The sequence below is a fragment of the Taudactylus pleione genome, unplaced genomic scaffold, assembly GCF_031769625.1.
Source record: "Taudactylus pleione unplaced genomic scaffold, aTauple2 ptg000462l, whole genome shotgun sequence".
Lineage (NCBI taxonomy): Eukaryota > Metazoa > Chordata > Amphibia > Anura > Myobatrachidae > Taudactylus > Taudactylus pleione.
Genome location: NW_028284864.1, coordinates 440,394 through 465,230, shown reverse-complemented (window position 1 = coordinate 465,230; position 24,837 = coordinate 440,394). Strand labels below are relative to the sequence as shown.

The 24,837-nt window shown below is 39.5% G+C and overlaps 1 pseudogene; it reads right to left on the bottom strand.

The window, feature by feature from the left end:
• Positions 1-1,767: 1,767 nt before the first annotated feature.
• Positions 1,768-3,109, bottom strand: LOC148504665 (uncharacterized; annotated as a pseudogene).
• Between the last annotated feature and the right edge of the window lie 21,728 nt (positions 3,110-24,837).

The window sequence follows — 24,837 nt, the reverse complement described above, 5'->3', positions numbered from 1 at the left end:
TCATGCTGACGACGCAAGATGGCGTTGTCAGGGGCAAAACAAGATGGCGTCGCCCGATATTGATTTAAGATCTGGTCTCAGCCAATCATCTGGCTTCGACAAGGCAATCCAACAATGAAACAGTGTCCTCATCAGTGGATCCTCAAGTAAAGAAATTTCTAGTGCCTGTGGTGTTTAAAAAAAAAAAAAGAAGAAATATGAGCATGGTCTCACCGCAATGTGAATGGTATCACCGCAATATGAATGGTATATGTCCGTGGTGTCTCGGTAATGCTGCTGTTTCAATGAGATCCCGGCCACTCAGTGCTCTCTCGTATCCCGGCATGTCGGGGCAGTGTCTACGCACCTGCCCAAGCACACCCACTCTCTGTCCTGCCTGCCCATGCAGCTCTCATGCACAAATATACATATATATATACTTTTAACACAATTATATTGATAGGGTCCCCGACAAGGTTGCCCCAGGGCCCCCACAAACCTTAATCCGGCCCTGTAGGTAGAGCAGTCGTGGACACTTGCAGGTTGTAGACAAAGGTTTTCAGCAGTAAGCAAATAGTGAACTGTGCTCAAAGGAATTTTCCTTTTGTAAGCTGCAGTAGCTGGAGTTTAACAGAGGCTCTGAAGTGCCAATGCTTGTCACAGCAGTGCCCCGCAGCTGATATACCTGAACAGACTTTTGCAGACAGTGGGAGCTGGATCTCGGTAGTGCAGTGGCTGATCAATCTGTATCCTTCAAAATGTTTTGCCGCATCCAAAACAACTTTATCAAGAAGCAGCTGTTCTAATATTGATTCCTACCTATCTATATGCTCTAAATGTCGCTATTTAGCGTTATAAGTCGCACAAGAAATAATTGCTTTCCAGACTTTGATTGTGGTTCCAAAGCACAAAAAAGATATTATTCACCTAAAAGCAGATAGTTACACGCTGTGATCTAAATACAATTAGCGCAAACAAATTATACAATCACAAGGTACAGTCGATACATACGCAGGCGCTCTGGATCCAGTTTCCGGCATCAAAGGGTGAAGCCTCCGTCAGAAGAAAGAACAAGCAGACTAACTACTGGAAATAAAGCGTCCATATATGTACCCTTACAGAGATAGGCAATACAATAGAACAAGTTGGCATAATCCCATTGGTTCTTCTTCCACAATACAGTTCATAGGTCAGTTTGTATGATCACAGTCCAGCCGCCAACAGCTCCATTTTCCCGCTGAAGTACAAGTCTAAACTAGCCAATTACATTATATTTACAGAGAACATTTCAATGCCTATCTCTCCATGATCCCTAATTTGCAGACGCTTGTTGCGATTTCCTCACTGATGGAACCGGAAGTCTGCAAATAAACAGTGGTTTAGCATAGCACCAAACACGGTCTGTTTATCATGTACTAAACCTGAGATCTTAAATATAGTCGCTTTATTACAATAAATAAAACCTTGAATATAAACCTTATTGCTAGGGAACCTTTTTATTTAAGTGCAGTGTGTAAAAGATGCTAGTTAGCGTTGTGCGACTACGTGTTTGTGGAGTACACCATGGTACGTGTTTTGCAGGGTTGGTCAGATTATATGTTTTAGTAAATGTATGTATTTATATAATGAGGACTTTTAACATTGTTCTATTGCCTGGGAATCGCACGACGCTAAATAATAGCATCGCCGTATGTACTTATAATGTGTGAGATTCGCTAAAATAGCGCTGTGCGTCCATTCGCAAAATGGCATCTTGTTGCCATTCGCAAAATGGCGTCGTGCAGATTTTCATTTAAACAGATCCTGTCTAAGCCAATTATTCGGCTTCGAAACTAACCATACAGACTTTTCGCATTCTGATAATAGAAGGTCTTAATACAGGTTATATAATTCAGCAAGCTGCGCCATTTCAGCCACACCATAAAATCCAAGACCTTCTGTATTGAGGTGTCTCATATCTAAAACACTTAGGTAATTAAGTGTTGAAGTATTCTGCATCCTCTCTATAATGTTTTCAACTAATAACCATGAAACATCTAGTATGTTCCTCAAAAGTACAGTTTGGCGTAGATATCGGAGGCTCAATCCCTATTTTTCTAGCTTTATGTTCGAGGTTTCTGCAAAACTGAGCCTCCAGGCTTACGTTTGAAATGCAGTAAGTGTAGCGGAAATATTGTATGGTAGATAGATCAGTAACTTACCTTTGAAAAATTAAAATGAGTTTTGAAAGTAGGTTCAGGATATCACAAAGGAAATAATTGAAGGATTTAAAAACTTTTCAGATATTTCAAAAGTCCATCTGCATTCGTGCCACTCAAACCTGTTACAGTCTTTGACTGTTCACTTACAAACAGCCTTTTCTAAATAATAATGGATTGATAATTCTTATTGAATTAATTACATTTTCATGTGATAGCTATCTTGTGTGGCTAGCCTTTTTTTGTTTCCTTGCATTTACTGTACTAAATACTTTTTGTACTTCTGCTAAACTATTGCTTCTAAGAGAACTATATGTATTATATATCTAAATATTTGTTAATACTTTGTCCATTTTAACAAAGGGTTCCAAAGAGTGCTAAACGGTGGTTGTGACAATGGAATTAAAAAATGTTTGGTCTTTATTTTTACCGCTGCATCATCACGTTTACCAACCAATAAACTGGGGCAGTCACCTACGAATACAACTTTTCATATCATATCAACTTTTTTATATCCCCGCACATTCTTCTACAGTCTGTGAAAGAGCGTTGAAAATAGTTTCAGATTTTTTTACCTGGAATTTTAATATCATTAATGAAGGACACTGTAATTTCTCCTTCTTAGATATATTTTTCTGCAGTTGCCAAATGCTATTGCTAACATATGCCGTTTCATCATCATTATTGAATAAGATGCACTCTTGTGTATAGACCACATCACATTCATCATTATTTAATAAGATGCACTCTTGTGTATAGACCACATCACAGTCCCTCGCTGTGCACAGGCCATTGAGTTTACAATTGTTTGGTAGTTTGTGATGTTGAATTAGAAATTCCAGTAATTTCATAGCATATTCCACAGCTTTACATCCTTCAGAATCTTGTCTATAATTTTCTGGTATGTGAACTACTGCATTAAAAGAGAACATTTTAATTTGCATTTGGACCTTATGCATTTCAGAAACAGAATTCTCAGTGATTTTGGCAAGCCTAGGAGTGTATCCACTAGCAGATAGTGGAACCACAGTACGATTACAACATTGTAATCGTACAGTTGTTCCTCTTCCCCTGCAGTGCCGACACTGAAGGATTTGTCGTTCAGTGTAGGCACCCTCCCTCATCCCTGAACATGGTCAAACTGTCGTTATCGGCAGATTGTCCAGCATGTTTAGGCGATGATTGATGTCAGAAAGAGGGAGTACGCATCGTTGGTTGTTTCTGACATTTTCATGCCCGATTTGTGCATTATTAATGAGCGATTAAACGATAACCTTATCGTTCAATCGCTCATTTTGATCGGCAAGTGGATACCTGCCTTTACTGTGCACATTCTTTCCTGCAACCACAGAGATTTATCGTATTTCATGTTGTTGTTTTTTTACCATCAAGACATGGCAATTTTGGTTTCAGTTCTATTTGAATACCAATTTTGTTTGTTTGTTTTTTCTTTAAGGAGCACTGTCCCCAAGGTCATGTACAAGACATCCGGAAAGTATTCACAATGCTTCACTTTTTCCACATTTTGTTATGTTACAGCCTTATTCCAAAATGGAATAAATTCATTTTTGTCCTCAAAATTCTACACACAATACCATTTAGGAATAAGGTTGTAACATAACAAAATGTGGAAAAGGTGAAGCGTTGTGAACATGCACTGTATGTTCACTAGAAGAGTACCTTTCTTCTGATATGTCTTCCAAAATTGTAATGGGTGACAACTAATCTTCTAAATGCTGCTCACAGTTGCCCAATAAACCTGTGGAATGACATGATACATCTAACGGGTATTCAATATGGGAGCAATAAGTCAGTTTCTGCGAGGTTAACGCAGAATTGACGTCATTTTCGGCGATGTGAGTTTTACACTGTATTCAAATACGAGTTTACGCAAAACAAAAATGCGTAAACTTTTCGGCGCTATGACTTTTTGGCGGCCGATACGTCTCCTATTGAAGTTAATTGTTTAACGCCGTTTCCGTATTCAATATGAAAAATGCGTAAAAGTATCGGAGTTTTGAAGTGACTTATCGCCGTTTTTTTTCATCAATCGGAGGGTGGTGAAAAAATCTAAAAAAAATTTGGGGATGATTTTCACCTGTGGTATTAAGGTGGTAGAGGGATTTCAGTAATGGGTGTATTTTTTTTTTTTTTTTCAAAACGAGCTTTTGGGACTCTTAAATCAGCGTTTTTAATATTACCTCAGCACACTTCCTGGTTTTACCTCAGGAGTATTTCCTGTCACTGACAGGAAGTCAATCACTCCTGGGTAGGGACATTCAGGGAGAAGCAGCATCTGTGCAGTCAGCTGTATCAACTTTGCGTTTTCCAACACTTTTGAGGTATTTTACTTACGAAAAGTAAATTTTTTTACACCAACTACAAAGATGGAGCAGTAGAGTGACACCATCTGGATGCTCATTGTCCGTGCATCAGTGGGGTCTCGTCTGGCCATGGACGAAGGTGGTGATCAGGAGGCAGCTCTATCGAGTCAATTCCACGCCCGCGTCAGTTTCGCACTAGACGTGAGCTGGACGGTCTCCCTGAGGTAGAAGTGATAAGGATTTATCGCTTATCTAGCTCGTTAATCTATGCACTGTATGATCAAATGGAGCCGGACCTGCAACCACGGAAGCGCTCAAACAAGGCAGTCAGTGGCATGTCCAAGCTCCTGGCTGCCTTGCATTTTTTTGCGTCAGGCACTTTCCAGCCGACCCTGTCCCAAGTTGCCGGTTTTTCCCAACCAACATATTCGCGTATTTTAACGCAGGTCCTCAAGGCATTCCTCAAATTGATGACCCAGTACATTAAATTTCCTGATCATGATAGTGAATGGAGGGAGACCAAATATTTTATTTTTTTTTCAAATTGCTCAGTTCCCCAACATTCTGGGCGCGATAGACTGCACCCATGTGGCTGTCCAACCACGCAGACATTCGGAGGAATGTTTTCGAAACCGAAAACATTTCCATTTCCTCAATGTCCAAATGGTATGCGATGCCAACTTAAGAATAACCGATCTTTTGGTGGGCTTTCCTGGGTCGGCCCACGACTCCTTCGTCTTAAGCCAGTCGTCATTAGCTCGGGACTTTGAGAGCGGCAAATTCCAGAACGGCTGGCTGTTGGGTGAGTAGCATTTATTTAGTTTTTAATGAACAATGTGTTAAACATTGTCTGGGAATGATTTAAAAACTTACGTGATTGATTTGGATCCAAATAATTGTTGGTAAAAGATTTATATTTATTTTGTGATATTTTTCAAAACATGTTTTGCCATTAATTACTCTTTATCGTATTTTTTTTAATTTTTTTGTTTTGTTAGGTGATGCGGGTTACCCCAATAAAAGCTGGTTGTTGACCCCATTATCCAATCCCCAAAGTGATGCTGAGAAAAGGTATCAGGCAGCACACATAGCATCGAGGGGTGTAATAGAAAGGACCTTCGGTGTACTTAAACGCCGCTTTCGGTGCTTAGACCGTAGTGGCGGTGTGTTGCTTTATTCACCGGAAAATGTTTGCAGCATTGTTAATGCATGTTGCATATTACATAATATTTGTGTTGCAAACCGTTTTCCGGTGCATATTGATCCTGAGGTTTGCCAGGATGCTGACCTTTCCTCAGCACCGCCGGAAGGTATGGACGACGGAGTCTTTTCGCGTCAAGGCCTCATCGAGGATTATTTTGATTGTAAGTATGAATTTATTGTTTAAATAAGTCTATATTCCAAAAAGGGATTAATTTCAAAAACTAATAATGTTGTTTATATTATGTTTTGCTTGCTGTTTAGCTTGATGGTCCTTTGGGTTTTTTTCGTTTCGATTTGTTGCCGCTCTATTTTTTTTTTTCATGTTGAAGAGTTGTTTTTTTTTCCGGCAGTTGTGGAAGTTCTGTTTTTTTAAGGTACGTTTAGATGTAGAAAAACTTACAAAATATAAAATGTAATGTAAAATGTCTTGTATTGTACATTTTATATTTTTTCTAGTTCTGGTCCTGTTTGAAATTATTATTTTGGGATGGTTGGTTGATGTCTTTGTGCGATTGGAGAAAGTATCCAGAGGCCGCTACAGTCCCCCAAGCAACCTTATCCACTCGGCTTCCATGAGTACTTGTGAATGTCTACAAAATGTGGGTCTCTATGTTGCACGTTTGTTTCCATGGGTCGTTGCTAAGAAGAACCAAGACGCAGCACTTAGAACATGGTGAGTTGAAATGTTTTTTTTTTTTATATATATATTTTTTTACTTGGTGCAAATGTAAAATTGTTGGCTAATAAAGTTTTCCTGCCTTTTTATTTTGCGGATTTGTTTTCCCCTGCTACTCCTATGTTCCATCTATTTCAGTTTAACGTGCTGTCGTTCAACGACCTACCCATGGACAGTGCATTTCACCTGAGTCCAACAATACCCTGCCTGGCTTAAAGTGCAATCGGAGAAAGTATCCTAAGGCCTCATGCAGTCCCCCAACCGAACCTTATCCACTCCGCCTCCGTGACATCCTCTTGTCTGACCATCCCAAATGAAGGACTTCAGCCTGCACGGTTGTTTCCAAGGCTCGGTGCTAAGTAGAACAAAGACGCAGCACTTTCAACATGGTGAGTTGCAGTCTTTTTTTATTTGGTGTTGTTTTTCAGTTTACGGAAAAGTTAATTATTATTTTTTTTTAAATATATCAGCCTTTGTTATGTTGCATTTTTTTTTCCCTGCTACTCCTATGTTTATCTATTTCAGTTCATCATGGTATCGTTCGACGACCTACCCATGGAGAGTGCATGGCACCTGAGTCCAACAATACCCTGCCCGGCTTGAAGTGCAATCGGAGAAAGTATCCTGAGGCCTCATGCAGTCCCCCAACCGAACCTTATCCACTCCGCCTCCGTGACATCCTCTTGTCTGACCATCCCAAATGAAGGACTTCAGCCTGCACGGTTGTTTCCAAGGCTCGGTGCTAAGTAGAACAAAGACGCAGCACTTTCAACACTGTGAGTTGCAGTCTTTTTTTATTTGGTGTTGTTTTTCAGTTTACGGAAAAGTTAATTATTATTTTTTTTTAAATATATCAGCCTTTGTTATGTTGCATTTTTTTTTTCCCTGCTACTCCTATGTTTATCTATTTCAGTTCATCATGGTATCGTTCGACGACCTACCCATGGAGAGTGCATGGCACCTGAGTCCAACAATACCCTGCCTGGCTTGAAGTGCAATCGGAGAAAGTATCCTGAGGCCTCATGCAGTCCCCCAACCGAACCTTATCCACTCCGCCTCCGTGACATCCTCTTGTCTGACCATCCCAAATGAAGGACTTCAGCCTGCACGGTTGTTTCCAAGGCTCGGTGCTAAGTAGAACAAAGACGCAGCACTTTCAACACGGTGAGTTACAGTCTTTTTTTATTTGGTGTTGTTTTTCAGTTTACGGAAAAGTTAATTATTTTTTTTTTTTTAAATATATCAGCCTTTGTTATGTTGCGTTTTGTTTTTCCCTGCTACTCCTATGTTTATCTATTTCAGTTCATCATGGAATCGTTTGACGACCTACCCATGAAGAGTGCATGGCACCTGAGTCCAACAATGCCCTGCCTGCCTTGAAGTGCGTTCGGAGAAAGTAACCATGAGGCCTCTGCAGTCCCCCAAGCTAACCTTATCCACTCCGCCTCCGTGACATTCTCTTGTCTGACCATCCCAAATGAAGGACTTCAGCCTGCACGGTTGTTTCCAAGGCTCGGTGCTAAGTAGAACAAAGACGCAGCAGTCTTATGCAGGTATGCTATAGTGTCCAATAGGTTTGATGGCTGATGTTGTAAATAAATTTCTGTTATGTTTTATTGTATTTTTTTTTAATCATTGCCCTTTATCTTTTACATATTCCAATGTATTCCAGAAAACACCACCTCCTTTGAAAACCCACCCTTGTGAAAGTCACACTCAGGACTTTTGAAGAATCTCATGGCAGGCAATGGTGCGTTTGGTGAATGTATGTTTAAGCCGGTGCAGTTTGAAAATCCACTTTACTAAATCTGATACCGTAAGTATTTATTGCTACGCCAATCATATCAGAGCTTGCACCCTGCTTCTATGTTTCCTGGCTCGATGCTAATAGGACGTAAGTCGCTGCAGACTAATGTTGGGGAGCTGAAGTCAGATAGAGTCATTGAGTTGTTGGATTTTAGTAAATGTCCAATTTTAAACTCTAATTTGATGTATGTGTTTTTTTGTTTCTTATGGTGGAGTTTTGCCTGATGTCCTATGGGATTATTTTCCTAAATGCTTGCTGTTTACGTGGCCATCACCCTTTGGTCAAAGAAAGTTATTGGATTACTTGAATTATAAATTTGCCTTATTCGAATATTGCCAGTAAGTATTCACATTTTTGTGTAGTACCGTAAAAATATCTATGCCACATTGCTTCTATGATGAATTCTCCTCTCAGTATGTAAATGAGGACCTTCAATATTGGTATGTTATTTTTAATATTGGGTTAAATTGTAGGTATTGTAGACTATTATTACAGTGTTAATAATTTTTTTGTTTTTTCATTTTTTCACTCAGAATGGAACAAATACCTTGTGAACATATTGACCATCAATTTACAACTTTCAAGAACAAATCCATGTCATGTGTCATCCTCAAGGAAGAGACACTGCCTGGTTGTGACTTTTGGAAAATAGGATTTCTTAGATGCAACTAAAGGTATTTTTGTTAATTTTTTTTGGCTAAACTTTTGTGTTTACATAGTGCACGCCGCAATATAGCTGTCATTGGGGATTTTTTGTTGGAGAAATTTTAATTTTTCTTTTTTTTTCTTTTTTCCTAGACCACCTTAAACAACTGTATTAGAAGAATTGGATGAAGACACAACTGTACTGGCGTTATTTTAAAAAATATTAAAACTTTTTCTCTTCCAAAAATCAAACAATTGTTTGGAAATTTATATACGAAACTACAAGATATGCTTAATTTTCACTGTTTGTACCTTATGATACAATAAACCTTCAAGATTGTTTTTGAAAAATTTGTTTGTCTTTTAATATTTGAAAAAACATCTGTAGGGATGACATTTATATATAAATATTACTTAAAGGTCGAATAGCTGCTAAAATGGAATGTTTTAGCATTTATCTACGTGTTTTTAACCATTATGTTTCGCAGTAGAATTCCTTCAACAATGTTTAAAGGCAGCAGTAGCGGGTGCCACTTTAATGAACACAACTCACGGTGTGCCGATGTGGTTTTTCATTAACCAATTGAGTCAGTGGTCAAAGTGGGAATTATGAAGTGGGGGTATGGAGGTAGTCTACATGTGCGCCGGGAAGGCATACGCCAAAAATGTTTTTGGCTGTTTTGTGGAGAGTGGCTACTCAAAATGGGGGTGTCAACATCCTTCTCTTACCTTTTGCACCCATAGTAAAATAAAACGACCACAAATAAAACAAACGGAGTGAATTCAATTGTTCGGGGTGGCGTCTATGCTAATGGTTGTCGGATGGAGCAATTCAATTGCTGCTCTTTCGGGCTCCCATTAGCTCTCGAAGACACATTTGTCAACGTAGTAGCCTGACGTAGCGCGAAGGAAAGTGTGAAGGTTTTTTTAGCAAAATGGTAGTTTGGGTGTAGAAACAATTACTTTAAAAAAGTTTAGTCGTGCATATTTTGCTTTTGTGTGCTTCAAAAATAATGGGGCACAAAAATTTAGAATTGCTCTCTTCGTTGCCTGGTACTTTACACACCCTGAAGAAGTGAATTTCCCCCTACAGACTTTGCCTATAATAAATGTACACTTTGGCACTGATAGGAAAATATACAAATACATACGCCACCACTGATGGATAGGAAAATGTAGTGGGGTAGACAGAGGTAATAAGGCACACAGGAGTCATGGGATACACAGGGGTGGCGAGGGACTCAGAGGAGGCCTGGGACATGGGTGGCAGGGTACACAAGGGATGGTAGGGTACACTCTACAGAAGTGTGTATTGTGGTATTAGCCAGCAGTTAATCTGATACAGACCTATGGAGGAGACTGCTTTGATTGAGGCCTGTAATGGTGTGGAGTGGAGAGATAACCATCCGGAAGATTGTGCAGGACTTACAGGGCAGCAGGGAGCAGTGCAGGTGACAGTGGGTGGCAGCAAATACTATACTTAGATGCCGCTGCATCAGGAATAACTCCAGGGCTCATCCATCCGCACCAACAGTCTAAACGGTGGACCTTTATTGACCAGCTTTCATTCTCAGCATTGGTGCAAAGGCAACACAGGCGGCACTCTGGAGGGATTTGCTGTGTGGTTCAGTGAGGCACAGCCGTCCGGCAGGGGAAGATGTGCAAACAGGTCGCCCACGGAACACTGCATGATACACACAGACAAAGGCCAGCAGCAGTATGCTACAGTCCCCGCAACATGGATAACAGTTTTTGAATATCGGCAAAGGTAGCCATATCCAGACTGTGCCGCAGTGTCCACTAACATGCTGTCAGGGTGGCGGGTGGTACGGCAGGGATCCGGAGCATGCCTGAGTGAAACAGAGTGTCACTCTGCACTCAGGGCAGGCCTCGACACTCAGCTGTGCAATAGTGACGTGACAAAATAAAATAAAAAAATGCTGGAAGTGGCGGTATGTTGATCCGTTGCATACCGGCACACTTTAGGCACTGATTTGAGTGGCACCCGCTCTTGCTGCTTCTGTATTGATTGTATAATGGGAAGTCAGCTCCAATTACTAATATATAGGTGTTAGTGGCAAGTATTTACAGTAATATATATATACACACACACAGATATACATATATATATCTGTATCTATCACAGGTTAATAGCAAGCATGCTCAGGATATTAACATTATTTTTAAATCGAAATGTACACTTTACCCAATTTTTAAATACCAATTTTGGGTATATTACAAAACTGATATTGGGTCTGTGCATATATGTGTATATATATCTATCTATATATATAGCAAATGAAGGAGGCGGCACTAGAAGAATATCCATGTTTAATCGAATACGAAAAAAAAATAGTTTGCACTTACTTTATTTGTTAAAGACAATTATTTAGAATAATAATGAAAAAATGTATAATAACCATAATGATTTTTAAAAAAACATGTCCAAAAATTATTAAAAAAAAAAAATGGTTATAAATTTAACAAAATTGTACAAATACATACATTTTACCCCAAAAACATCTTACCCAATGGTTCCAAAGAGTCGTGCACACCTATGCCCAAATCTTCTTGCTGTTGTTCACGATCTTCCAGGGTATCTTCCAATCTAGGTCCTCTTGAATTTTCTTCCAAAGTTGACTCTTCTAATTTAAAGTAAGGTTACAATTAAACATAACTAGGGGTTGTAAGGGTATATAATAAAATACAGATATGCATTCTACACAAATCAGTATTAAAAATATGATTTACGATTAACTTTGCAGGATCCTCCATGGAGACCTTAAACCTGGAGCAAATCAAATTTTAAAATATTAATTATACATTTGCTCATGCATAAAAAAAACAAAGAATAATAACATAATTTATAAAGCTAAACAAACAACTCACTATTAGTAAGTAATCAACTTTTATTGTGATAATGTTAAAATGTTACCCTCAATCCTTTTGACAGTTTGGGGTCTTTGCTCCACTGTTTGTCTGATGTTGATGTCTGTTCTTTCCTCTTCTGGTCCTCTGATCCTGCCGGTCTTGTCTGCTGAGGTGCGCCGAATCTTCTTTGGTGGTTTTTGACCTGTAGTTTAGTGTAAAAATGAACATTAGAACCCAAAACTTTTTCATTTACAAAAAACATTTAAAAAAAAAAACAACAACAAACAATAATTATTTCAACTGTGGTCCCTCTGGGCACATCTGGACCAATCATACTTGTCCTCTGAACTGTGGGTCCTGCTCCTGTGTCTTCTGTTCTAACTTCTGCGTTCTCTTGACTTCTTTGAGGTCTTGTTTCTGTTTTTGTTGGAGTATAAATAATCTTCAAAATAATATAAATGTATGCTGTCATTCATTAAAAATATTAACAGGGAAATTACCGTCCACACGAGGAGTCGCGCAGTTACGGCTATCTATTAAGCTTCCAACTCCAGAAACCATTATCGGATTCATCTGTTTCCGGATTTCTTCTTCCCATGGCAGCCAATGCATGTTGAGCTCTGGTCCACCGCCGGTTCCTCTCTGGTGCTGTCTCAGTTTCTTCATCTTCTCCTTTGTTTGGCGTTTGCAGTCTACATATCTATAAATTTAAATAAAAAAAGGTTGTAAAACATTTTTGTCCTAAAAATGTAACCATCAAAACAGTGTCCCATGCATCAACCAAATATGATTACTTTTAAACAAAAATGTTTACATTGTTAAGAAAATTAATAGACAAAATTCATTCAAATCAGAGAAAGACCAGGGTTGTGTGTACATCACATGTTGTCAAATGCTACAATCAGAGAATCAATTCCAAATAAATAAACATTTAATTTTACCTCTTCTTGCACACGCCTCCATCACGTGTACGGCCGGATGTTGCTGTTACCTTGGAGGCAATCTCATCCCAGATGGTTCGCTGGGCTCGGTCGCCGAAGATCTTCGCGTAGTTACGGTGCACACCTTCAACAAGGGTGTTATTTTCCGCCTCACTGAATCGGACTTTTCTTCTTTTGACGCTTTTTTCTCCAGTCTTCCTTGTCTCTTGTGTCCGGCGCTAAAAAGAAAAAAACAAGATTAAAATTGTGGTGATGTACATGTTCTCTTAATACAATTAAACAAGTAATTTTTTGTTAATAAAATAAACATGCATTTACTTTGTGATACGTGAAAAATTACGTTATCTGAAACTGAGATGTCAAAAAGTATCCTTACAAAGTAACATTACCCTACTTTTAATAAAGTAGTATATCATTAAAAAAAATAAAAAAAAAATTGCACATGTTTTGGGTTTAACACTGTAATCAATTTCAAAGGCTTTTCACTGGTTTAAAAAGTATTGGAAAATAAACGGAGATAACTTAGCAACACTGAATATGTGGGGGAACAAAGTGCAGATTTGGTGTTTAGGGGTACAGGATTACATAAAAAAAGCATGCACTCCAGGAAAGATCATTTTTAAAAAAGGACTATCCAAAAAAAACAAATAGGGACACCCCAAAATTTATTTGCAACTTTCGTTTTTTACAAAAAATACAAGGAAAAAACTGTTTAAAAATAAGATATTAGGCTCAGGGATATTCAACACATATGCGGCAGCTGTATTCTAAAATAGATTAATAGCGGCAGGTGTACAGTTGCAGTTTTTTTTCAAATATTACCTTAGGAACATAAAAATATGCTATTAACCATTTTCTGGTACCCCAAATTTGAGGGGAGAACTTTAATATAAAAAAAAAAACAACCAAAGTGCTCTTTTGCATCACATTTTCAAAGTTGGGATTCAAAACACATGCCACAGCTTTTTACAAACCCAGACTTTCATTTGCAGGCTAAAAACGGGGGTATCCATAGTGAACCCCAAATTTTCTACAACTTTAGGGTTGGTGGCACAATTTTTAAAAAGAATATATCATAATGTCATGCGATTCTCAGTTCACAGGCTCCCGTTTCTGTAGGTTTCATATCGAAAACGGGGATAAGCGGTGGCGCACCTTTTTTTTGGTTATCCTAGGTCAAAGCTCCAATATGAATCGTAAACTTCAAAAGCAAAGATTACGTTTGAGATTGATTACCGTAGGGTTATTCATTATGAAAAGGAAACTTTGCTATTGAAGTTTCCTTTTCATAATGAATAACCCTACGGTATTCAATCTGAAACGTAAACTTTGCTCTTGAAGTTTACGATTTATATTGGAGCTTTGACCTAGGATAACAAGAAAAAAGGTGCGCCACCGCTTATCCCCATATTCCATATGAAACCTACAAAGATGGGCGCCTGCAAAGTTGATTTTGCATTACAGTATGATATTTTATTTAAAAACATTGTATCACCAACCCTAAAGCTGTAGAAACATGGGCGATTCTGCATGGATTCCCCTGTTTTTAGCCTGCAAATGAAAATCTAGAATTGAAAAAAGCTGTGGCAGGTGTTTTAAATCCCAACTATAAAAAAGTGATACAAAACAGCATTTAGGTTATATATTTTTTCCGTTTGGAGTGCTCCCATCACATTTGGGGTACCAGAAAATGGTTACTAGCAAAATTTTATGTCTTTAAGGTACTTTTTTTTAAAAATCCAGCAACTATACACCTGCCACTATTAATCGATTCTAGAATACACCTGCCACATATTTGCAGATTAGCCCTGAACCAATTTACAAATTTTAAAACATTTTTTTCCTGGTTATTTTTGTTTTTGGTCAAAGGGGAAAACAATTTTTGTGGTATCATTATTTTGCAATATTTGATTTTTAATTGACACAGTTCTATTTAAAATGTAATTTCCCAGGGGTACAGGCTATTTGTTTTTAACGCCTGCACCCCTAAACGGCACTTTTTTTAACAAAATATTCAGTGAAAAGTTATCCCCGGTTTTTTACAAAGACTTTTTTAACCTGTGAAAAGTGACATAGAAAACAGTGGAAAAGTCAAATCTGCAATTATGTCGCCATAGGTGCAATATTACCGGGATCAAAAAAAGTTAAGGTTCCATATGGAATTAATCATTGAACAAAAACTCCCTTTTTGCTTTAAGGCACCAATGAAGTAAATTTCCCTGGTTTTAGTTTTACACTGTATTCAAAATAAACAACTTTTTGCAGATTCATTTAAAGTCTAGAAAAAAAAAAAAAGAAAACTTCTCACCACTGAATATTTGGGTAAAATAGTGCAGATTTGGCGATTAGGGGTGCAGGCTAAAATAAGATTGCCTGCACCCCTGGGATTGACATTGTAAAAATAATTGTGTCCAAAAAAAAAAAATTGTAACAGCATTAAATAAAAAAAAACACCATTGAGGTGAACCAAAAATAAAAAATTTAAAATAGGGCAATCCGTTCAGGGCTATTCTGCAAGTATGCAGCAGGTGTATTGTAGAAAAGGTTATTTGCACAAGGTGCATAGATGCAAAATTATTAATAAAGGACTTTAGGGACATAACAATATGCTAGTACCCATTTTCATGTACCCCAAAATTTGATGGGAGCAGTTACAAAAAGGGGGAAAAAAAATACAGAGTGGTCTTCCACAACACTTCATCAATGTCAGGGGCAAAAAATGTACCTGCTGCGGTTAATTAAATCCCCACCTTTCATTTGCAGGCTTAAATGGGGGTAATAGTTATCAACCATGTTATTACAACTGTAGAGGGGACCTACCATTTTGACAAGGAAAAAATTTGAACTTATCAAACAAATCCCAAAACGCACCTTCCCCTTTCCCTAGATTTTGTAATCTGAATACTGGGATACAGCGGGCGCACGCCAGATACTTTATCCCAGAAAAAACAAACAAAATGGAACGTAAACTTCGACAGCCAAGTTTACGTTTCATTTTGAATACCCATGTGTGTAAAAACAAAAATTACCTCCAAAGGCTGATCTCCACGGTCCTGTGATGTCGTTGTCCCCACCGTACCACTCTCCCTCTGTCTTGACCCATCTTCCTGTGACGCCTGCCACTCGTCACCGGTGTCCGGAGTCTGTTCAGAGGATGAGGACGAGAGGGGTACTCCGCCTCTCTTCTCCCTTGACATTTCTTCTTTTTGGTACCTGAAATGACAAACAATTATTAATTTTTTTTTAGTGGTCAAGGATATTATATTCAAATACATTTGTAACTGTTGCTCTCTGCCTAACGCTTAAAAAAAACTAAAAATAAAACTAGAAGGGTGTACACTGAAATTTGAAAAATAAGTCAGCAAACTATGGACAGACATGTAAGAATGTAAAAAATAGAGGCTAAAAATAAAAATACACCCCTCCAATTTTTTCAATGGTATCAAATGTTATCATGTACAGTTAAGTTAGGGTAAAAATTTTTATTTGTGGTTGTAAATGTGGGCTGCCATTCATGTACTTACTGCGGTTTGTTACCGTCAGGGCTGTAGCTAGGGTAGTGCGGCCGGTGCCATGGGACAGCGCACCACAGGTAATGGGGTGCTGTTTGTGCCTGTTAAATTTCTGATTATTATCATTCTCTGTTATAGCTTCCGCTTGTTTAATCTTCTGCATTTCCTGGCCTCCCATATCTCTTCCTTGACCCTTCCCCATGAGGCCATTTTCCTTTGTACTTTGTGCATTATGGCCCTTTAAAAATTGGGGGGTGCGTCTATTTTTTTATCTGGCACAGGTTACCAAAATGTAGAAGTATGGCTGTGTTTAACGTGGTTTGTACCATAACTTTCTGGTGGCCTGTTGCATAAAAAAACATAGACGCACCCCACAATTTTTAAAGGGCCATAATGAACAAAGTACAAAGGAAAATGGCCACATGGGGAAGTGTCAAGGAAGAGATATGGGAGGCCAGGAAATGCAAAGGATTAAACAAGCGAAAGCTATAACAGAATGATAATAATCAGAAATTTAACAGGCACAAACAGCACCCCATTACCTGTGGTGCGCTGTCCCATGGCACCGGCCGCACTACCCTACCTACAGCCCTGATGGTAACAAACCGCAGTAAGTACATGAATGGCAGCCCATATTTACAACCACAAATAAAAAAAATATATAGCCTAACTAAACTATACATTATAACATTAATACCATTTAAAAAAACGACAAAGCATTATAAACATTTTAAAACATGAAAGTGTACATATGTTTGGAGGGAAAAGGGCATTATAGATGTACATCACTGCATGAGTGCATGGGGCAGGTGACAGTTGGTATTGCAGTACATGTACTTACAGGGGACAAGGCACTATAGGGTTAATAATATGGCTTCACTACATGGATCAAAGTTGATGTAAATGTACATGTGCTTAAAAGTGACTAGGGCACTGCTGTTAAATATAAAATATTACAGTTAATGGGTCTGGATGGACTTACAGGCAACATGTTACTATTTATTAACGTTTAGTATAACAGTGCCAGGGTGCTGTTAGTGTGCATGGCTTTAAAATACTAAACACTTATGGCCCTCCAGCTACTGTTGAACTACACATCACAGCATGCCCTGCAAACATTTTTAACATAACACCATGCTAACGCTATGGCAGGCCATCCTGGGATCAGGAGTCCTACAAAAACTGGAGGGCCATAGTTTAAAGATCCCTGCCATCTATCACGTGGGGGGGAAGGGGTGGAGATGAGAGGGGGCGATTGTCTAAAAGTTAAATAAATTTTACCAAAGGGGCGAGGTGTGGCTAAGTAAAGCAGTATAGGGAATAGGGACAGATTACACTTACCTGAAACAAACAGAAATAGGACAGATCTCTTCCTCCACGGGATGGCTCCTCTGCTCCCAGCCGCTGTCTTCTCTCCTCTGGGTCCTGGATTGCTGGTCACTGCTGCTGCTGTCTCTCTTGCCAACTTCGTTCACCAACAGGCGCCCTTGTCAGCATGCCAAATTGATCAGGGACACTGCACTCTCCACACTGCGGCCTGATCAAAATGGTGGCTGACCAACAGCCAATCACAGCCTTATATAGTCCCTGGGGAAAAGGGCGCCAGGCAAGCCGCCAGTTACCCACCCCCTTGCAAATCCCGCCTGACATACAAGTCCCCGTCGAAAAGTCTCCACCTCTCGATTCGCGGCATTGGCTATTTTCCGCATTTTTGGGCATTTCGAGTTTTTCAAATTGAATACGGGGATAAGCGACGGCGCGCGCGTTACTTTAACGCAATTTAAAAATGCGATGTGCGGCGTTAACTTCACCCGTCAAAACTGCGAAGTTAACGATTTTATATTGAATACCCCTGAATATGTTTTCGTTTTCATTTATTCCACTTCTAGCTAATCGGCAATCATTGCTATTTGTGTTACCTGTGTCCAATAAATTAGCTCTGGAAATGAAGTGATGGGAGGTGCTGGGTACAGGACCTGTCTCTGCTGCATTTATGTTCTGAAATCATTAAAGGGTAATCTAAATTAATAAAGATACTAATTTTATGATTTTAGTTTGAAATGAATCTCATAAATCTGGGTCTTAGCATTTCTGACAAGCACAGACACTCATTTGTTGCTGTATCCAAGCCTATGCAGAAACATTCCATTGCAATTACCTGATGCACCTGAGCAGCTCAGCAGTTCTCACCTGATCCTCTGCTACAATGGGAATGGACTGTCTGCTATTTAAGTCTGCACCTGCAGTCAGCACATTGGCTGAACAACATGTTTCCTTCCAAGGATTAATTCCTTGTTTTCTGATATCATGTCTCCTGTGACTTCCATTGCTATTTGTGGACAACTCGCCAGATACCATCCTCAGCTATTCTGCCAGTGTTGGAGCTTCCACGCGGAATTCAGACTTGTCCATTTGCTTTTGTTACCTGCATTCTATTTACTTATTATGCAGCTTCCATGCTGCATACAGACCTGCTCCTAGTACATCTCTGGATTATGGGCTTGATTCAGACCCGTTCGCTAGCAAGCGATCGCTCGGAGAGAGCAATGTTTTTCAATGTGCGCATGCGTAAGCTTCATATTGCGTGTGCGCGAACTAGAGCGAACGATGGGGAAACTCTCACTCGCTAAGCATAGACAGCCCTGAATGAGTGACAGCTTAAGCCGTTTGTGGGTGGTAATGGCAGGCCACTGGAAACGGGAGAGTGGAGGTGCGAACGCAGGTGTGCCTGAGAATTTTAACGCCGTTTCACAGGCGTGCATAATTAACAGCAAGTGTCATAGGACAAGTCACTTGCTATAAATATACACTGAAGTGCTCGCAGTGCTTGAGGAAGGATAACCTCAAGCCCTGCAATCGCATCTGATGGTGCTAGATGTACCAATGCACTTCCTGGAGATGACGTACCCAAGTGGGCGTCTTAAGACAGGCTGGTGGGTGTCTACAAACAAAAAGTGATTGCTTGCCAAAACATAGTGGGCGTGCTTATGACTTGCCCTGCGAGCGGCTGCCTTGACGTCACTTAGCTGAATTTTCATACGCTCGGAGCGAGCGATCGGGTCTGAATCAGGCCCTATGTTCTACATCAGTGCCGCTGGGACAGTGCATGCAAGGTACCTTTATTGTATTACTCTGTGCTCTGTGGTTATTCAGGTTACTTGGTTATACTTTTGTGCTGACCTTGGATTGGTTTCCCTGTGCTGTGTACTATTGTCTTGGGCTGTTTCAGAGAAGGGTGGGCTGCTTCAGAGAAGGGTGCTGGTTCCAGGGCTAGAGTTCTGTCTGCAGTATACAGTCTGTACACTGAGGTGTTCAGTAAACTGTATTACTTATCCTGACTTAAGTTTCTGAGTTCCTCACTGGGTTCCAGGCTTTGCGTCAGAGCAGTAGCAGTACCAGAGTTGCAGTTTTCTCAAGTTGTACTCTGACTAAATTAGACTCTGATTCCTGGCCTGAGTTCCATTGTACCAATACAATATTGTTGTGAGTCATGGAGTTCATCTTTGTCTCTGGAGTTCCAGCAAAACCAGGAGTATTCCTGGTCTTGCTGGCCTTCACAGGTCACTAGGCAAGTGGTTGCCCAGTGGAACTGATCTGTTCACTCCAGTTCAGTATCCAAGCATCAATAACCTACGGTTCCTACATTGTCACTAGTGTGCCTATACTCCTGTTTGTACCCATTAGCCAAAGTATCATTAAACCTCTGTTTCCTACGCACATCCATCACACCCAAGGGTCCCGGGCCAGAGCTATAGAATATTAAAACAGTGACAGAGATTTTAAATGATTATTATGATAACTAAGGCTAATGGTGTTTCTGTGTTACTACCTGGACTTTTCCTAAAAACATCCCACTGATGTTCAAACATTTCTTTATTAATTTTTTTTTTTCTTTAATGTTCTTTAATTTTCCTTTTAACAGTAGGCATTTTTTCTAAAAGAAATGAGAGGAGGGGGAGCAGTTAAGAGCACAATCTGACCACCCAACCAGAGAGCATATGTGTCTGCTAACTCACATTATTGCGTACCCACTTGAGGCCTGGATTCACACTGCAAGTAGGAGCCAGGAGCTACTTATTTGGATCTTGTGGTTTAAAACCTGAGGAACGCCAGTAGCAAGAGAGGATTCAGAGATGCAAAGATAAGATATATAATAAACTTGTTGCAATTGCCTGCGTTCTTCCATTCTCAACTGGATAATTCAAAAGGAATTTTGCAAGAGTAAAAATTTGACAACTGTTACCTATAAAGAATGAAATAAATTAAGGATTGTAACTTTAAGACACCTGATGATTGATCATTTAGAAGGATGTGGTGGTCCAATAAATACTGTAGTGTGACCAAAAGCATAATGTTCCCACAAATTCAATTAAAATACATAGGCATAACAACATGTGCCCCCAATTCATAAGTAATTCATGACAACAACATAGCTGTTACCCCTAAGGTGCAACAATTCATAATAAGGCAATTTTATAAAGCTAATTATATTATACAGTCAAGGCAGCAGGCAGCTAACGCATTTGAAGTAAGTTCACAACATAAATACATCTTATCAATTCATGAAGTGTACAAAGAATCACTTAATACTGCATAATTTGGGCAGCATGGATGAGGTAATGGTTAGTATTACATACTGTCCATCTGTGTGTTCTTGGGCTAGACTCCCACAATTGGATCTAATGTGTGGAGTTTGTATATTCTCCCCTTGCTTGCGTGGGTTTTCTGCAGGTACTCAGGTATGGCCTCCCACAATCCAAAATATACCTGTATGTTAATTTGCTCCTCTCAAAAGTTAAACATAGTGTGTACATGTTGTAGGCAATATAGATTGTCAGCTCCACTGGGGCAGGGACTGATGTGAATGGCCAAATATTCTCTGTAAAGCGCTGCACAATATGTAATATACAAATAACTGGTAAAATATAAATAAACTAAATTAACCTAAACTTGGAAGTATCGTTTTAAGGTTTTAATAAAACAAATAGTCAAAAGAAACTCATGGGAAAGATGCATTAGTGCGAAATTCCCTCTGCGCACACCGGTTATAATAATAACGAAACCAGCAGATAATATTGTTTCATTTTCAGTCACACTGAAATTACTGTATTTCAGTTGTCTATAACTTGTATTGATGACGGACTATTTTCAACAGGAATAGATGTTTTGGGGTACTCTAAATCGTGTTCACAAGATACAGTTTGCAAAGTCATATAATAATTTTTTCCATTCAAAACCTCAATTGGTGCTACAAAATCCAAATCATCTTCATGGCCTGCAATGAAAAATGCGAATTTAATATGAGATCTAATCAATGGAAATCTGTTTGCAATAAATAAAATGTGATTAGAATTTAATAAAACTAAATAACTTTGCTAATATGGGGCTTAATTATATTTAAATATTTTTTAATTGTTTTAAAAAAAAACTTAACATTTTTAGAAAAAATAAATATTTGCATTATGACAAATAATGCCTTTTCCAGCATGATGGAGCACCTTGCCATAAGGCAAAAGTGACAAGTAAGTGGCTCGGGGAACAAAACATCGAAATTTTGGGTCCATGGCCAGGAAACTCCCCAGACCTTAATCCCATTGAGAACTTGTGGTCAATCCTCAAGAGGCGGGTGGACAAACAAAAACCTACAAATTCTGACAAACTCCAAGCAAGAATGGATGGCCTTCAGTCAGTATCTGGCCCAGAAGTTGATTGACAGCTGCCAGAGTGAATTGCAGAGGTCTTGAAAAAGAAGGATCAACACTGCAAATATTGACTGTTTGCATAAACATAATGTAATTGTCAATAGAAGCCATTGCCATTTATGAATTGTTTGTAATTTTACTTCAGTATACCATAGTAACATCTGACAAAAAGGGTTAAAAACATTGAAGCAGCAAACTTTGTGAAAACCAATACTTGTGTCATTCTCAAAACTTTTGGCCATGGCTGTATGTTTGACAGTAATTTTTAGATAACGTATCTGTACAAATTGACATTCCTTTAAGTATAAAAATTTAAAATCATGAAAATTTGTTTAAACTTCACTGCAATCTAACAAGTAAAAATAAGATTTTTTTAGAAAAAATCCTTTTTAAAAGATTCTTTTGCTTTGATTTATACTTTAGTCTTAAAAAATAAGACAGGCAAATCATTCAATAAAATTTTTCACATGGTTCGCCCTTAAAATGTCTATACACCATGTTTTAAATTTAAAAGAAATAAAATTGAAGGCCTGAACTGAACTCGCCACTTCCCTGCATGTATTTAAAAATGACTTGTCACTATGTGTCATTGTCTATCGCTGATGGTATGCTTATATAGGCTGATAAAGTCTGTGAGACAGCATAACTGATGTGAGAACATACAGACAAGAATGATTTTAATGTCAGATTTTAAAAGATGTAACGAATATAACCATTATTCAATTGACAGCAGCTACCCTATTTAAGAGGAAGAACAACACCACCCCTGAAGAAGGTTAATCAGAGGCCGATACGCTTTGGGACACTTTGCACAGCCCTAATTCAGACACCACTGTATACTGACCTATATGGAGAAAGAGCGCTAACCAGGGCTGCCAGCAGAGGCGCGATTCTCATCTGAGCCTGATTAAAAGATGTGCTCCTTCCTGGAGGAGTGCGTGCGGTGCAACCTGTAATCTACCACCACCGCAAGCCTGCAGAAACCGGAGCGCTCGGTGTACAGCAACATCCCCAGACTGCAGAAAGAAGAATGGCCACGTGAGCACACCGCAAGACGCTGAATCAGTGGTGAACAGACAACTCAGGCTCCCACAAAGCTGTTGAGTTGTCTAAACTTAAACAACCTAATGGTGTCCATACACGGTACGATTTTTTACCCGATATGGACAGTTTCGACAGGTTGTACAGACCAATCGTATGAAAATAAGGTGTTTTTTGTGACCCCGATGCGCGTCCCCGTCATCCTATAGTTGGATTGCAGATCAGATGGTTTTGCAGAGAGATCTACGATCTTTTGAGCACAATGTGATACACTTCTATGCATCTTATCCTATGATCGTAACGATCAATCGTACACCATTTGAAAACATCTTATGAAGAATTTCAAGGGCAATCGTACAATACATCTCACCAACTTTGAATTGCAATGTGTATAGGGGCCTTAAGTGACTGGGCGTTTACTTGGGACTGAAACAATTGACCTTAAAGAAGGTTGCTACTGAAGCTTTGACTATATTGGACAGATACCATCAGGACTATTACTCAAGACAACTACCCTGATTAAAATCTGTGACACCAAGAGCACTTGCAACACTTTCCTTCTAGTAGCTTTACAGGTGATTACAAAGGGAGTGGTAAGTACGTGTGCGGGACGCAGCCTAATGTACGTAGCATACATAGCACCCACTTTTTCCCTTACATCCCTGCCTTCACTGACAACAACATAGCAGTACCCTTGGGGGACGTATGATAAAAGCCCCTAAGCAGAGATCATACGGAGAGCTATCCCTGAAGGAGATGATGACACACCACAGTGAAACAAGGAGGGAGGTAACTGCTTTTCACTGACGACCGCATAGCGGTTCTCCTGGGGGACGTATGATAAAGGCCTCAAAGCAGAGATCATACGGAGAGCTATCCCTGAAGGAGACACAGACACCCCACAGTGAAACAAGGAGAGAAGTACCTAATATATACTGTATATTAGATTGTTTAATTAGTACTCACTGAAGATGGCTTAATAACCTTTCGGGGAAGGTATGAGAGTTGCTTATACAGCAGATCATATGGAAAGTTGATCCCTGCAAGAGAAACTGACCCCCCCCCCCCCCCGCAGTGAGCAGGTCATCCCAGAAATTATGACCCTCAGGTGTTTCGGATTCCCAGAGTCCTGGCCTTTCTTCAAGCTGGATTGAACCTCAGCCTCCGCCTGGCCTCGTTGAGAGTGCATGTCTCTGCTCTGTCAGTATGGTTTCAACGAAGACTTGCTCTGCTTCCGGATATCCACACCAACCTCCCTATGTCCCCCCAGTTTCTCCTTGGGATTTGGCGGCAGTTCTTCTGTGCAGTCAGCTGATATACAGTAAATCTTGTTTAAGCATATTTAATGTTTTACTTTTGCCACTATCTACAACCATGGAGCCTTTCAATGACACAGTTTGCGGTTCAGGCCACTGTTGAGAAGGAGCAGGATCTGTCGGATGAAGAATGTGATCAGGCGATTTCTCCATGTGGTGAGTTAGTGCGTGTTTCAAATCCACGTCCACACCAGTATAGAACTAGGCATGTACTGGAGGGTCCCTGAGTTGGAGGTGATACTGTTTTATCGCTTATCCTCTCGTACAATCTATTTGCTGTATGATCTGTTGGAGCCGGACCTTGAACTACTTATCCCAACTAATCACGCAGTCAGTGGTTTTTCAAAACTCCTGACTACGTTACATTTTTTAGTGTCTGGTACTTTTCAGCCCACTTTGTCCTTAGCATTCAGTATGGCCCAATCCTCTCTATCCCGCACTTTAAGCAAGGTCCTTGTGGCTTTAGGCAAAATTACGACCCAGTTTATCAAATTTTCAGACAATGACCACGAATGAAGGGAGACCAAATAGACTTTTTCCCGTAAAACTTGGTTCCCAAATGTGCTGGGCACAATACACTGCACACATGTGTCACTCACACCACCAATCGGAAGAATGTTAT